This window comes from Elaeis guineensis, chromosome 13, assembly GCF_000442705.2.
Source record: "Elaeis guineensis isolate ETL-2024a chromosome 13, EG11, whole genome shotgun sequence".
Classification (NCBI taxonomy): Eukaryota; Viridiplantae; Streptophyta; class Magnoliopsida; order Arecales; family Arecaceae; genus Elaeis; species Elaeis guineensis.
In genome coordinates, this window is record NC_026005.2 from 70,084,591 (window position 1) to 70,101,015 (window position 16,425).

Genomic DNA, 16,425 nt, shown 5'->3' on the forward strand with positions numbered 1-16,425 from the left:
GGTGGTCAGTACAAATGGTTATTAGCCATCTCGCCATTGGTGGTCGGTACAAATGGTTATTAGTGATGGCAATACTGTCGTTGCTAATGGCCATCATTAAAGGTCCAATTTTTTGTAGTGCTTCAAGCTGGCTATCGTCATCGAGCTTGCTATACTGTCAACGATCGATGCAGCACTCGAAGAGGGGAAGGGTTGCCATCACCGTTGGGATCTCATGTATGGGGGAGGGAGTGGTTGGCGTTAAAGCCTTCCACACCTCCTCTATTTTTCCAAGTAGAAGAAGCACAAAAGAAAAAAATAGAAAAAAAGAGAGATAGCTTCTCTCTCTTTCCTCTTCCATCTCTCTATCTTTTCTCTCTATTTTCTCTCTCTATAAGTTTCTCTCTAGAATTTTCTCTCTCTAGATTATTTTTTCTTTATGAATTTTCTCTCTAGAAATCTTATGGATCAGTAGAAGGTCCAAGTGTTCAAGTACACTTGAATTGATCGGTTAACCTTGGGAGGAGTTCTGAACCTAGGGTGTTAGGATGTTTATCATAATTTTTCACTGTTTCTAATTATCTATGATTTTTTATGTTTGATCCTGATCATGTAGAGGTATGGCTATCTACACAAAATATCAAGTGAAGTACTTTATTTTTTAGTTTGTAAATTGAGAAGTTCATCGATTACTATATTTTGGTTAATCATTGGTAAAGGTAGGGGTTCTTCAAGACAATTGTCTACATGATTATAAAACTATCTATATAGAAGTACTTGCATGATTATCATATGTTTTATATATACTAATATGTGATTATGCTTTGATGAGTTGATGTTGCATGGTTGTGATTGTTTAGTGTCTAATCATTGATTTTATATTGAGTAAAAAAGATCATGATTTAACATAATTGATAGAGTGTGGGTGGTATCTAGGTTGATCAGTCATATAACAAATATGGTATATATGCTAGATCAGTCTTGAACTAAAGTGTGGTATTATTTTAGCTTATCATGGTCTGGAGCATGACTGTGACTAATCTAATGATGAAAATCAAATTATGACTTTAATAATATGGATGGGATATGAGCGGTGTTTGGACTATTGGGCCATACAAGAAATATGATGTATATGCTGGATTTGCCTGGGATTGAGGCATAGCATTGTATTTGGCCAATCACGGACTAAAGCATAGTTGTAATTAATCTAATACCAAAAAGATAAACATAAAATAGAAGAAAGGAGAGCATGTGGACTAGTCGGCCATGTGTGAAACTTAGCATATCAACCACGAGCTAAGATGTGTTAGCCTGTCATGGGCTAAAGCACGGTTGAGACTAGTGTAGTGCCGAAAATCAAAATTATGAACTATGTTTAATTGAGGGATATTTGGACTATTAGTATGTATGAAACATAGTATTGTGATACAAACCATAGGCTGAGAGATGATTGCCGGCCATGGGTAGAAATATGATGTGTGTATATTATTGGGAATAGTGTCCCAAAGCCAATCGTCAGCCTGTTGATGGTTGTGCTCCTTTTGTATTAGTACTGAATTATAAATAAATAAAAGTTATTTTGGTATTTTTTTATCACAAATGTTTCATCTTCTAATGAACTCTTGTGTTATGGTGAAGTCCTTAGGACTATTTAGACTCGACAAAGGAGGATTTGTCGCTTAGTCCTTAAACATGTTCGTGACCAAATGATACGTTGTTACCAAGGACGACAATGTTTATCGAGCATAGGTCGTTGTGTGCCATATGGGTTGGTTGTCCTCATAACCAAAGAGTGTGGAGACACTCCTATGGCATACAGGTGAGATGTAATGATACATCTGCACTGAACGTGACCAACTCTGGAGCTATTTCTGCTGTCAAAATTTGCTTCGATGGGATATGGGTATAAATGTCTCTCTGATCTGAGACCGCCACGGTGACTTGCAAGCAACTCACTGCACTTAAGCATTGAACTACCTGAATTTCTAATTCAATGACGGAAGGCTGCTGGGTGTAGTCAAGTACTTGACTTATCGGTGCGTGTGTCAAGATGGGATTGACCACTCCAGTTTAGGAGCTGTGTACAGTCATATTTTAATTTAGCAAAACCTTGACCAGGGTAGTCCTAGTGAGGAGTCACAGGACTAATTGAGTTGAGGACGATTCGGATGATATCATCAGGGTTGACAGTTTAACCCTGAGTCATCCTAAACACAGGGGTCAAAAAGGGATGAATTATACGGTAACCATATTCACGTAGGTTCTGAATATTGCGATTGTGATTATTCGACCTATCCGATTGTCGGGTACCATTGCTAGATGGTCACTTCGATTAGTACAGAAATTGGTTCCTGTGCTACCGGCTTAGGTTCGAACCTGCGGGGTCACACACATTAGTGGTTCCTTTCTGATCAGATAGCTGATTATGAGTCTTATGTGTCTGGGACTCTATGATTGAGAATTAGGATTCTCTGATCATGAGTTCCACATATTTTGGGTACCGGGGTCAAAATTTTGAATTTTAAATTTTGAATTTGAAATTTGAACTCTTTGATCAGGGTTTCATATCGATGGTCTCTAATGCCTGATTGCCCATCAGATTTGGACTCAATATTTATGAGAGGTTTAATTAGTGATTTGATCGCTAATTAACTCAATTTGATTGAGTAATTATTTTTGGATCAAGTCCAATTGAATTGGATTCAGTTTGGATTGACCCGATTAGGTTAAATATTGACCTAATCGTTAAGGTGGTTTAGTCCCTGATTTGATCAGGGGTTAGGTTTAGTTAATTTCTGATTTGATTAAGATTTTATTAAGCCTAATTAAATTAGATTTAATTTATTCTAATTGTGCTTAACCTATTTAGATTAGGTTGGCTCAATTAGGTTCAAACCACCTTGACTTTTCTCCCTGCGCCACCTCACTTCTTCTGTGCATATTTAAATTCACGAGAAGCAACTTCTCATGAATTTTCTCCACGCAGAAACCATCCCATGCCCACCCTTGTGCACCAAATATCTGGATAAAAATAAGTTGGTTGGCCATTCAAATTCAAAAGAAAGTTTGAATTTGAATGAGCAACCAACTAATCCATGCGCCATGGTCTTATCTTGTGCGCCCCATATTTTACACGAGAAAATATTTCTCGTGTAAACTCTCCATGCACAAATTAACTCATGCCCCTTCTCTTCTCATGCACAAGTGGATAGGGATGAGTTGGTTTTGCATTTGAATTCAAATTTAATTTGAATTCAAATGTGCAACCACTTATCTTTATCCTCTCACGCGGATAAGACACGTTCGACGTTGTTTTAAAAAGAGGAGAAAGGTGGAATGTGCGTAAAAATTTTAAGAGAGAAACGTTGGGGCGTGAGAAAAGTTTGTACGTAAGGTGAAGGTCCAAAACCTTCCGAGAGAAAAAAAAAGAAAAAAAAGAAAATTGAGCGTAGGGTTTCTAGTGTGTACCCTAGGGTTTCTACCTAGGGTTTGGGAAGTGAGATTGGTGTGCCACGAGTGTCGTGAGTCCACCAAATTTTAGAGAGAGATCCATCAGCCTCTCAAGCAACTGTGCAAATGATCCGAAGCATCCGAGGAGTCGGCACACATTGATCGAAGGAGTTCGATCAACATCTGCCATCAAAAGGGTGAAATCATGAACTAGCATTCGTGAGGAGCTGATCAGACAGGAGCTTCGTGTGGATGATCTGCAGAGGTCAGACATTTATGTGGCTGTGACATAATGATCAGAACCCTCCGACGGTGATCAGATTGCGGTGATCGACTACTCGCAAAAGGTGATGTATTCTGAACACAGTACTGTAAAAGGTTTACTGATTCAAATTTAAATTTTAAATTTAAATGCATGCTGTTGTATCATATTTAGATCCTAGTGTAGGGTTAATTAGTACTAATTAATAAGATTAATTAATAATTCCACTGTAAAATAGTAATTTTGAAAAAGATTTAAAATTATCATTTTGCCCCTGCACTAAATTTTTGCTACAAATGGTATCAGAGCATGGTTCTAGAATATGATATACATATGCATGCGTAGATTAAGATGTAATCTATAAGTTTAAATTTGAAATTCAAAATTTAAAATTTAAAATTCAAAAAAAAAATTTGAAATTTGAAATTTGAAATTGGAAATTTGTTAGAAGTTTCAAATTTGAAATTCAAAATTTGAAATTTAAAATTTGGTTGAAATCTCAAATTTGAAATTTGAAATTCAAAATTTAAAATTCAAAGATTAAAAATTTGAAATTTGAAATTTGGTTGAAATCTCAAATTTAAAATTTAAAATTTAAAATTTAAAATTTAAAATTTGAAATTTGAAATTTAAATTTTGAAATTGATATATTTAGATATACTTGATCCAAGTAGCAAGTAATCTAATTGGGTTGGTTGCCATGGCCGTCCGGTCATAGGAGAAAAGTAGGGTTTAAAGGCCCTCTCTTCCCATTCGATGGGGTCTCCTATGGCGGTAGGGGTGCCGATGCAATTATATCCCATGCCGATGAAGCAGCAAAAGGACTTAATTAAGAAATTTATCATGAATGTGTTAGATTAGATCTAAAAAAAATAAAAAAAAGTTATGATTTATTTTGAGTTATTTTCTGTTATGAAGTGAGCAATGAGATTGCTGTTTATGAAATGTGCTGATCCGTTTGTGAAATGAGTCAACACATTTGGTGAACAGAAAATAAAATCTTTCAAAATTTAAAAATTTATTTTTGAAATGCCAAACCCTGACCCATCAGCCCAAGTACTTAATTAAAAGAATTAAGTGTTGTCTAGTAGGTCTAGAATTATGAATTAAAACCTAAGACAATTGCATAAACTTATAGGTCAATGGGTTAGATGAATTAGGTCCATAATTGGGTTAGACCTAAGGTTAGCTTAAAAAAAAGACTAAATGCAGTAATTGGTCAAATCTAATCAAAAGTTGAATTAGATTAGGTCAAGGATACTCTAGACTCAACTTCAATAGTTGTAGTTGAATGGGTCCATGTCTTTAACTAGACCAAGATGGACTTAATTCATGGCTACGCGGTGGAGCCCTATTTACTAAGTTGATCAAAATTAAAACTAATGAACCGGTTGGTGTTTAAGGCAAGTTCGGCAGTTTTGACCAGTGGTTCTTAAGCGGGAGCTACTCGCATTGATTCGATCATTGACGAGTTAATGGCAAATCCCCACCACTAATCTCACTTACTTGGCCAATCTGGTAAGTTAGATTTTGATTAGATCACTTGGTGATTAGAGCTCACCCATGTCATTAGGTAAATCAGTGTGACTGATTTAGGTGCTCCTAATGCCAGCTTTAATTAAATCCTTTTTAATCTGACTTGGTGAAGTCAGTGGGAGGATTGAAATTTGATGGATGATTTGATTGAGTTTTTCTGATGGTGGTAAGGTTGGCCGGCCAAAGTCGGGTCTGATCATTTATTGGTCTGATTCACTAAATTAAGTCATGTTAATGGTTGGATCTAACCAGATCTTTTCAGTGGAGGCCAAAGCCTACTGATTAGGTTCTGGGGCAAAATCAATTACTAGAAGTTGTTTAGAGAAACAACTGGTTAAGAACCTACCCATAGATGCACATGGGTTGACCAACCAAAGTTGGGCTCATGTGTAGTCTGTGTGGATTCTAGTACCCATTAAGAAATTAAAGTAATTCCTCGAATTGGAGGATGAGGCTACCAGTTTGTAAAAATATTGGGAAAAACTTTAGACTAAAGTCCAAGTCTTTAGTATTAATTTATGTACTAATAGAGGTCTCATTTTTCTTTATGCAACTATGGCCACTACTCTGTCGCTCCGATCATTATTAGATAATGACAAGCTCATGGGACCCAATTTCGATAGCTGGTATCGAAAATTGAAAATCGTCTTTGAGCATGAGTGGATCCTTTATGTAGTAACGGATCCAGCACCTGAGGAGCCAGCTCCGAACGCTAGTAAGGCGATCTGAGACACTTACTTGAAGTGGCTCAATGACCGCACCATCGTTCGATGTATTATGCTGGCAGCAATGAATGACGAGTTCAGCCGAAGGTTTGAGAACGCCCAGCCACAGGAGATGCTTCAAATGTTGAACGACTCCTTTGGCACGCCTGACGACATTGAAAGGCACAAAACTAGTTGTACCATTTTCAATGCTCGGATGAGGGATGGGGCCTCAGTCACTGATCATGTACTATACATGATCGAGATGATTGAGAACCTAAGCAAATTGGGCTTTCCTCTGCACGAGCAGCTCGGTAAGGATGCGATCCTTAATTCCTTGCCCAAGTCCTTCCTCCCATTCCTTACTCATTTTCGAATGACAAAGCCTGCAGTAAACTACCATGGATTGTTGGGGTTACTGCAGAACTTTGAGAAGGATCACCAACTCCATAAGGAGTCGGTGAATGTAGTGGGAGGGTCTTCTTCTCATCGTCAACCCTTTGGGAAGGGGAAGAAGAACAAGAAGAAAAAAAATAAGAAGGTACAATCTCATGCTGGGACAGTAGCACAGGGTCAGACCAAGAAGTGCAAGCACGACCAGAGCCAGGCGGAGTGCTTCTTTTGCAAGAAGCAGGGGCATTGGAAGAGGAACTGTCCTCAATACATTGCCTCCCTGGACCCGAACAGGCCAAAGAAGAAGCAAGGTAAGATTTGATGAAGGCGAGAGGTTCCTGAACGTTGGAGATGGAAGCAAAGTTCCAGTTCTAGCTTTAGGAATCATGAGTCTTGTAATCAATTCTCGTAATGTAATTCTGAGTGAATGTCACTATTGTCCAAGTTTTTTATTAAATATTATTTCTGTAGGCCTTTTGGCCATGTACGGTTATGATTTTTTAATAAAAGAAAATATTTACAATATCATTTTGAATGGTGTTACAATATTTGTTGGACAATTAAATAATAGAATTTACTTACTATCACAGCCTGTTAATGTGGTTCAAAACTTCGATAAACGTTCTAGAATAGATAATGTGTCAGAAGTCTACTTTTGGCACTGTAGGCTAGGTCATATCAATAAGAATAGGATAAACAGGTTGGCTCAAGAAGGAATTCTTGAAGTTAGTGATTGTGAATCACTTCCAACCTGTGAGTCCTGTCTTCTTAGAAAGATGACCAAGTCACTTTTTACTGAAAAAGGTGAGCGAGCCAGTGAACTCTTAGGTCTGGTACATTTTGATGTATGTGGACCCATGAGCTCAAGTACAAGAGGTAGATTTTTCTACTTCATAACCTTCACAGATGACCTATCTAGGTATGGATATGTCTATTTAATGAAGCATAAGTTGGAATCATTTGAAATGTTCAAACTATTCCGAAATGAGGTAGAAAAACAAACTGCGAAGTGTATTAAAACTCTTCGATCTGATCGAGGAGGTGAATACCTTTCCAATGAGTTTCTGACGTATCTAGAGGAGAATGGGATTCTCTCTCAGTGGACTCCTCCTGGAACACCACAGCATAATGGTGTGTCTGAAAGGAGGAATCGGACCCTGTTAGACATGGTTCGATCCATGATGGGGTTTGCTGGTCTGTCGATCTCTCTCTGGGGATATACGCTCGAATCGGCTTGTTACCTTCTAAATAGAGTTTCGAGTAAGTCTGTAGCCAAAATGCCATATGAGATATGGATAGGACGTAAGCCAGTACTCTCGCACCTTAGGGTTTGGGAGTGTCCGGCTTATGTTAAACGTTTAATTATAGACAAGCTTGGACCTAGGTCTGACAAGTATAATTTTATTGGGTACCCAAAAGAGACCAAAGGATATTATTTCTACCTTGCTGATGAGCAAAAGGTGTTTGTCAGCCTTAAGGCAATTTTTTTAGAAAAGAAGTTTCTTAGTGAAAAAAATTATTGCCTCTAAGGTCGAACTTGACGAAGTTCGACAGGTGGAAAAATCGACACATGTTACTGAACCTGAACCGGATTTGATTAGATCAGATCCGGAGCCCATTGATTATGTACCCTTAAGGCGGTCTGGTAGAGTACCACATCAACCGGACAGATACTATGGTTTCTTGGTCCGGGATGGTGATCCTGTCGAACTTGATGAAAATGATGAGGATCCGATCACCTACATGGATGCAATGCAGAGACCTGACTCTGAGAAATGGCTAGAGGTCATGAAATTCGAAATAGAGTCCATGAAGGTCAATGATGTGTGGACATTGATTGACCCACCCGAAGGAGTAAAACCCATAGGGTGTAAGTGGGTCTTCAAAAGGAAGAGGGGTGCAGACGAAAAGGTGGAGACCTATAAAGCCTGTCTGGTTGCCAAGGGATATCGTCAACGTTATGATATAGACTATGACGAGACGTTTTCTCCTGTGGCAATGCTCAAATCCATTCGGATTATGCTTGCGATAGCTACCCATCTGGACTATGAAATCTGGCAGATGGATGTGAAGACAGCTTTCCTAAACGGAGAGCTGGACGAAGAGGTGTATATGATACAACCTGAAGGGTTCACATCCACAGATGAGTCTAAGGTGTGCAAGCTACAGAGGTCCATTTATGGACTTAAGCAGGCATCTCGGAGTTGGAACATACGTTTTGATAGGACGATCAAAATGTATGGCTTCATTAAGAACGGAGAAGAGCCCTGCATTTATAAGTGGGCTAATGGTCTAGTAGTAGTATTTCTTGTATTGTATGTGGATGACATTCTCTTAATCAGGAATGATGGCCCTGCATTACAGGGAATAAAGATTTGGCTATCGTCACAGTTCTCCATGAAGGATCTGGGAGAAGCTTCCTACATCCTAGGGATGAGGATCTATAGGGATAGATCCAAAAAGTTGCTTGGCTTATCCCAGTCCACGTACATTGATACTATGCTGAAAAGGTTCAGCATGAAAAATTTCAAGAAAGGCTATCTACTGATAGGCCATGGAAATTCTCTCTCGAAGAGGGATTGTCCGACAACACCTCAAGAGAGAGAGCGTATGGGTAAGATTCCATATGCTTCGGCAGTGGGATCTATCATGTACGCCATGACATGTACACGACCAGATGTGGCATACTCACTAGGGGTAGTGAGTAGATACCAATCTGATCCAGGAGAGAATCACTGGAAGGTTGTTAAAACCATCCTGAAGTATTTAAGAAATACTAAGGATCAGTAGCTTATATATGGTGAATCGGACTTGAGACTTATAGGGTTTACAGACTCTAGTTTCCAGTCTGATCACGATGATAGCAAGAGTGTGTCAGGATTTATTTTTACCCTTAATGGTGGGGCTGTCTGCTGGAAGAGTTCCAAGCAGCACACTGTGGCTGATTCAGTATGCGAGGTGGAGTATATTGCTGCATCAGATGCTGCCAAAAAAGTGATGTGGCTGAGAAAATTCATCACCGAGATCGAAGTAGCACCCTCCCTTGTTGGTCCAGTTCTGCTCTACTGCGACAGCTCTAGAGCCATTGCTCAGGCGAAGGAACCAAAGGCACACCAGCGGACGAAGCATATTCTGCGCCGCTACCTTCTCATCCAGGAAATCGTGGATCAAGGTGACGTCGACCTTCAGAAGATCGACGGGAAGGAGAACCTGGCCGACCCATTCACTAAAGCCATTGCGGTGAAGGAGTTCAACGACTACAAGTCGAAGATGGGTATTAGATACTGCACCGATAGGCTTTAGGTCAAGTGGGAGATTGTTGGGAATAGTGTTCCAAAGCCAATCGTCAGCATGTTGACGGTTGTGCTCCTTTTGTATTAGTACATGAATTATAAATAAATAAAAGTTATTTTGATATTTTTTTATCATAAATATTTTATCTTCTAATGAACTCTTGTGTTGTGGTGAAGTTCTTAGGACTATTTAGACTCGACAAAGGAGGATTTGTCGCTTAGTCCTTAAATATGTTCGCGACTAAATGATACGTTGTTACCAAGGACGACAATGTTTATCGAGCATAGGTCGTTGTGTGCCATATGGGTTGGTTGTCCTCATAACCAAAGAGTGTAGAGACACTCCTATGGCATACAGGTGAGATGTAATGGTACATCTGCACTGAACGTGACCAACTCCGGAGCTATTTCTGCTATCAAAATTTGCTTCGATGGGATATGGGTATAAATGTCCCTCCGATCTGAGACCGCCACGGTAACTTGCAAGCAACTCACTACACTTAGGCATTGGACTACCTGAATTTCTAATTCAATGATGGAAGGCTGCTGGATGTAGTCAAGTACTTGACTTGTCGGTGTGTGTGTCAAGATGGGATTGACCACTCCAGTTTAGGAGCTGTGTACAGTCGTGTTTCAATTTAGCAAAACCTTTGTCAGGGTAGTCCTAGTGAGGAGTCACAGGACTAATTGAGTTGAGCACGATTCGGATGATATCATCAGGGTTGACAGTTTAACCCTGAGTCATCCTAAACACAAGGGTCAAAAAGGGATGAATTATACGGTAACCATATTCACGTAGGTTCTGAATGTTGCGATTGCGATTATTCAACCTATCTGATTGTCGGGTACCATTGTTAGATGGTCACTTCGATTAGTACAGGAATTGGTTCCTGTGCTACCGGCTTAGGTTCGAACCTGCGGGGTCTCACACATTAGTGGTTCCTTTCTGATCAGATGGCTGATTATGAGTCTTATGTGTCTGAGACTATGATTGAGAATTAGGATTCTCTGATCATGAGTTCCACACATTTTGGGTACCGGGGTCAAAATTTTAAATTTTAAATTTTGAATTTGAAATTTGAACTCTTTGATCAGGGTTTCATATCGATGGTCTCTGATGCCTGATTACCCATCGGATTTGGACTCAATATTTATGAGAGGTTTAATTAGCGATTTGATCGCTAATTAATTCAATTTGATTGAGTAATTATTTTTGGATCAAGTCCAATTGAATTGGATTCAGTTTGGATTGACCCGATTAGGTTAAATGTTGACCTAATCGCTAAGGTGGTTTAGTCCCTGATTTGATCAGAGGTTAGGTTTAGTTAATTCCTGATTTGATTAAGATTTTATTGAGCCTAATTAAGTCTAATTAAATTAAATTTAATTTATTCTAATTGTGCTTAACCTATTTAGATTAGGTTGGCTCAATTAGGTTCAAACCACCTTGACTTTTCTCCCTGCGCCACCTTACTTCTTCTGTGCATATTTAAATTTACGAGAAGCAACTTCTCGTGAATTTTCTCCACGCAGAAGCCATCCCACGCCCACCCTTGTATGCCAAATATCTGGATAAAAATAAGTTGGTTGGCCATTCAAATTCAAAAGAAAGTTTGAATTTGAATGAGCAACCAACTAATCCATGCGCCATGGTCTTATCTTGTGCGCCCCATATTTTACATGAGAAAATGTTTCTCGTGTAAACTCTCCATGCACAAATCAACTCACGCCCCTTCTCTTCTCATGCACAAGTGGATAGGGATGAGTTGGTTTTGCATTTGAATTCAAATTTGATTTGAATTCAAATGTGCAACCACTTATCTTTATCCTCTCACGCGGATAAGACACGTTCGATGTTATTTTAAAAAGAGGAGAAAGGTGGAACGTGCATAGAAATTTTAGGAGAGAAATTTTGGGGTGTGAGGAAAGTTTGTGCACAAGGTGAAGGTCTAAAACCTTCCGAGAGAAAAAGAAAGAAAAGAAAGAAAATTGAGCGCAGGGTTTCTAGTGTGTACCCTAGGGTTTCTACCTAGGGTTTGGGAAGTGAGATTGGTGTGCCACGAGTGTTGTGAGTCCACCAATTTTTAGGGAGAGATCCATCAGCCTCTCAAGCAACCGTGCAAATGATTCAGAGCATTCGAGGAGTCAGCACACATTGATCGAAGGAGTTCGATCAACATCTGCCATCAAAAGGGTGAAATCACGAACTAGCATTCGTGAGGAGCTGATCAGACGGAAGCTTCGTGTGGATGATCCACAGATGTCAGACATTTGTGTGGCTGCAACGTGACGATCAGAGCCCCCCGACGGTGATCAGATTGTGGTGATCGACTATCCGTAAAAGGTGATGTGTTCTGAACACAGTACTGTAAAAGGTTTACTGATTCAAATTTGAATTTTAAATTTAAATACATGCTGTTGTATCATATTTAGATCCTAGTATAGGGTTAATTAGTATTAATTAATGAGATTAATTAATAATTTCACTGTAAAATAGTAATTTTGGAAAAGATTTAAAATTATCATTTTGCCCCTGCACTAAATTTTTGCTACATATATTTGGCCTACCATGGGCTAGAGCATAAGCGGATCTCATCCAGTGCCAGAGTGTGATATAAACCGTAGGTTAAGAGGTGGTTTCCATCCATGGGTGGAAATATGATGTGTGTATATTTGGCCTACCATGGGCTAGAATATGAGCGTATCTCATCCAGTGCTAGAGTGATCATGTGATCATGATCTAACTATGTTAATCAAATAATAAAAAAAATTATTAGAATATTGTTGTATCAAATTGTTATTTATAAATCATATTTATCTCGAGATTTTTATATGGTGATATACATGCGACTGAGTAGCTATACAATTAGACTTAACGTGCATATTGGCATGGCTTATATATATGTGATTTATAGCATACATGTTATATTGAGCATTATTCAGATTGCTGATATATAAATCTTACCATTTCATTATCAGCTAATATTATCACAAGGATATTTCATGTTCATGCTAGTGTGAGTGTAGGTAGATTCTTACTCGACTGTAAAGCTTATATCTTCTTTTTTTTTCAAACTAGCATGATGCATAGCATTGGTTGGGTTGGATATGGACTTTGAGCGATGGAGCCGTTAGTTATCTAGTTAGCTAATTTTTTGATACCAATTTCAATCTTATGAACATTATTCAATGAAGATAGATTGGTCTAATTTGATAAATATAATTAAATTTTTATAATTCTTTCAATATTTTTATGGACTTATTTATTACTTAGGCATTGCATGATTTCTAAGGCATTGCTCTAGAGTTCATATAGCCGTATCACATGGTCAACTCGAGCATCAAGTTCGGAGCGTGATAGCAAAACTTACAATCCTTCTTTTTTCTTTTTCAGAGTTAAAGAATGCTTGTACTTGGCTAAGGTTGGGATCATAATTTGAAAGAATTGATTAAATAGAGTTTCATCAATATCATTTGGATGACCTAAGTTTCTAAATTATATAAGATTTGATATTTGTTAATGCAAAATATTTGTTATAAATTAAGATTAATAGTGTTCATGAGATTTTAAGATTGTAATGAATTTTAAGATCATGCATATTCTTTAAAGCCTTACCTTAGAGAGTGTGCGACCGTCGTAGGGCCAATCCAGATATCGGGTTTGGGCATGACAATCATATTGCATACCAACATTGTCAAAGGATCATATTAGTATGTGATTCAATACCGAGACGGCAAACCTTGATTTAACATCTAATTTAAGGATTGAGATAAAGTGGATGAGAAGCTATCCACTACCTCCATTACTTTTTCATTCCTCGGACACTGCGAGTATGTAATTTTTACTACTCTTATGGCTGGTAGCAACAAGCATAAAATCTTTAAACAGGTGTTAATGATGATTTCAACATAAAGCAAGTTTAAATAGTCCCTATATATCTTGATAATATTGTTTGAGCATCTTTTTTTTTTTTGTCAGTCAAGGTTTCTAATATGATTGAAAATATAGATTAAGGAGAGGAAAGAAAATTAAGAATGTCGAGCAACTTTTTTTTGTCCAATTTGATATAATTCCATATGAGTGCATTTAACTACATACGCATGGTCCTGAGAACTGGTCTAAAACACAAAATATTGTTCCACATCCCCTATAAACATAGTCTATAGCTGATGTGATGCCTTTTACAATTCTCTCATGATTTGACTTATCGATCATAAAATTCTGCTTACCACTTACGATTTATATCGATTTTTCTAAAATACATGACCATGTACCACAAACTTTGGCATGCAAAATAATTAGTCTACCTTAATAAGGTTTTCCTGAAACTGCTTTATATATTAAATCCCTAAATTAGGAAGAAAATCAAGATCCAAATCTAAACATAGAAATGCTCGATATAATCTAGGGTTTACTTTCGCTACACTGATGGTGTCTTTTCCTCCCTAATTTGGTAACTAATTTAATAGATACTATGCTAAATAATTGGTCTCAATTGACATGATTGAATCCTACGATGTCCTTGATATTCTAAGGCAACTAGTATATTAGTATGTGCTATGCACGTGGGGATTATATGGATCTATGCCATGCATGCATTTGAGTGTTGGGCAAAAATTATAGTTCCACTGCAATCAGTGAATGGCTGGATAGATGTGATTACTTATTTAATTTGATAAATCTCTCTTTTCATATTTTACATGTAGCCTGATCCTCTTCAGAAGCATCTTCACTAATCGGACCAAGGTCAGAAATATCCATAACATAGAAAATCTTTTCCTGTGCGAATCTAATTTGCAAGTTCAGATCAGTCAATATATTTGCATCAATGATGCCACATAATGAGAGTGAAGTTGCTATAATACAGAATTAATCTATATGAATTAAGAATAATAGTAAAAACAGACCCCTTATGATGACATGTATAACTAGATGAGATCTTCTGTCAAAAGTTATGTTTTTCACTATTTTATCAGATATCATAGCCTTCACCTACAATAAGTGAGAAATCCTAATCTAGTTTCTTAGTAGAGTTGAGATCCTAATTTCTCAAAGAAATTTTATGGATAGCACAACAAACTCCGGTGAGTTCAAAAGTAGAAAATCTTTTTAATTGCATCATATATAACTCTCAATAAAATCTTGCCTCTGAGACACTCATAGCCTTATGGATAGCATGATAAATTATAGTATTTAGTTAAATCAGATCAACCCTTCATTTTTATATAGTTATATCAAAAAAATGCTATCCTTGTGCATAGCACAACAAAGTAACATATCCAAAATACATCATAAACATATTCTAATATGCACCAAGACAATCCTACATCAATCTCCATATAGGCCTTATGGACAGCACAACAAACCTACTATGGTTCATAATAGAGAATTGACTTAACATGAAGGAAGAATTGGTTCATAAGATCACTAAGCATCCTAGATTCAGATTGAATTAATCCAATTAGTCAGATAAGTATAAAATTGATGAGAGGCTCTCCGTATTTTTGTAACGATCTTAATTAAGTAACCACCACTCTAGAATACTTGTCTAGACACCAATCGATCAATCAACTCCAAACTTGCATTCATTTTTTGTTTCCATCACTATGACTTAATATAATTTTTAAGGAGGGCTTTATGGTCTCATACACATCCTATCTTTTGAATTCTTCACAATCATACATAAATATACTTAAATCATGGTAACATAATTTAAAGTAATGCATCTAAATATATCTCTAAGATAGATTAGGGTTTGGATGTTCAATCAAACTCAACTCTTGGTCTAACTTGAACTCAACTAAAATCCTAGCTGATCATAATCAACACTACATGTTAACCTTTGATTGTATTAATCAAGGAGGCTTTGATATTATTATTGAATTCTGGTGGCATAGTAGAAGAATTGATGTTAAAAAATTTTCATTCAAAAAACCTCAATGCACTGAAATCTTAATGTCCAGAAACCCCTGATAATACCAATCAAAACATAGATCTACAAAAAGTATTAAGAAGCATACCTTTTAGATTATAATTTGATAAAGAATTACTTTCTCAAGGTACACAAGTATCTGCCCTCCAACGGTGATCTATACAGAAATTGATCTAAAGACAGCATCCCTTTGTTAACCTTGTTTCAAGAGTTCTAGCCTCTAGAATCCGACTAGCCTCCAACTGATCATCAGACCCTCCTCCAGATCTGAGTCTGAACCTCTTAGAATCTTCTTCTAGCCTTGACCTCCTTTCTTAGGGCCTCTTAAATCCTTTGTCTTAATAAGAATAGGCTTATCTTAAAAGAACAAATCTTATCCTAAAAGAACTAGAGTTGTAAGAGAGGGAGAGAAGGAGTAGATAAGGCTTGCAGAAATTAAATGATCAACCCATCTGCCACCCCCTATTTATAAAATTAGAGTGGGCACCATATTAGAAGCCATGCCCCAAACCAACTAGCATATCAGATAACTAGAGTACCTTCAAGCAGAAGGACTCATCAAAACCTGATACATCGATTAATTCAATCTCTCCCATGCGCGTGCACCAAAAAGAGTCACTTCTGGCATCTTTTGAATCCAAATTGAACCAAAATCTATCATATGGAAAGAAAATTTAAATCTAAATTCAGTTGGCTAGATAAGGAGATAAGTGGCACCGCCTTCTACTTAAAATAGAAAGACTCATCTTGCATCTCCTCGCATGATCTACAGATCACCCGCATGCACCAAGAAGATCTGGGCATCCCATACCCATTCAAAGGCCTTTTCATCCTTTAAAAAGTATGCCAAGGAGGATCAATGGCTGATCTTTAAG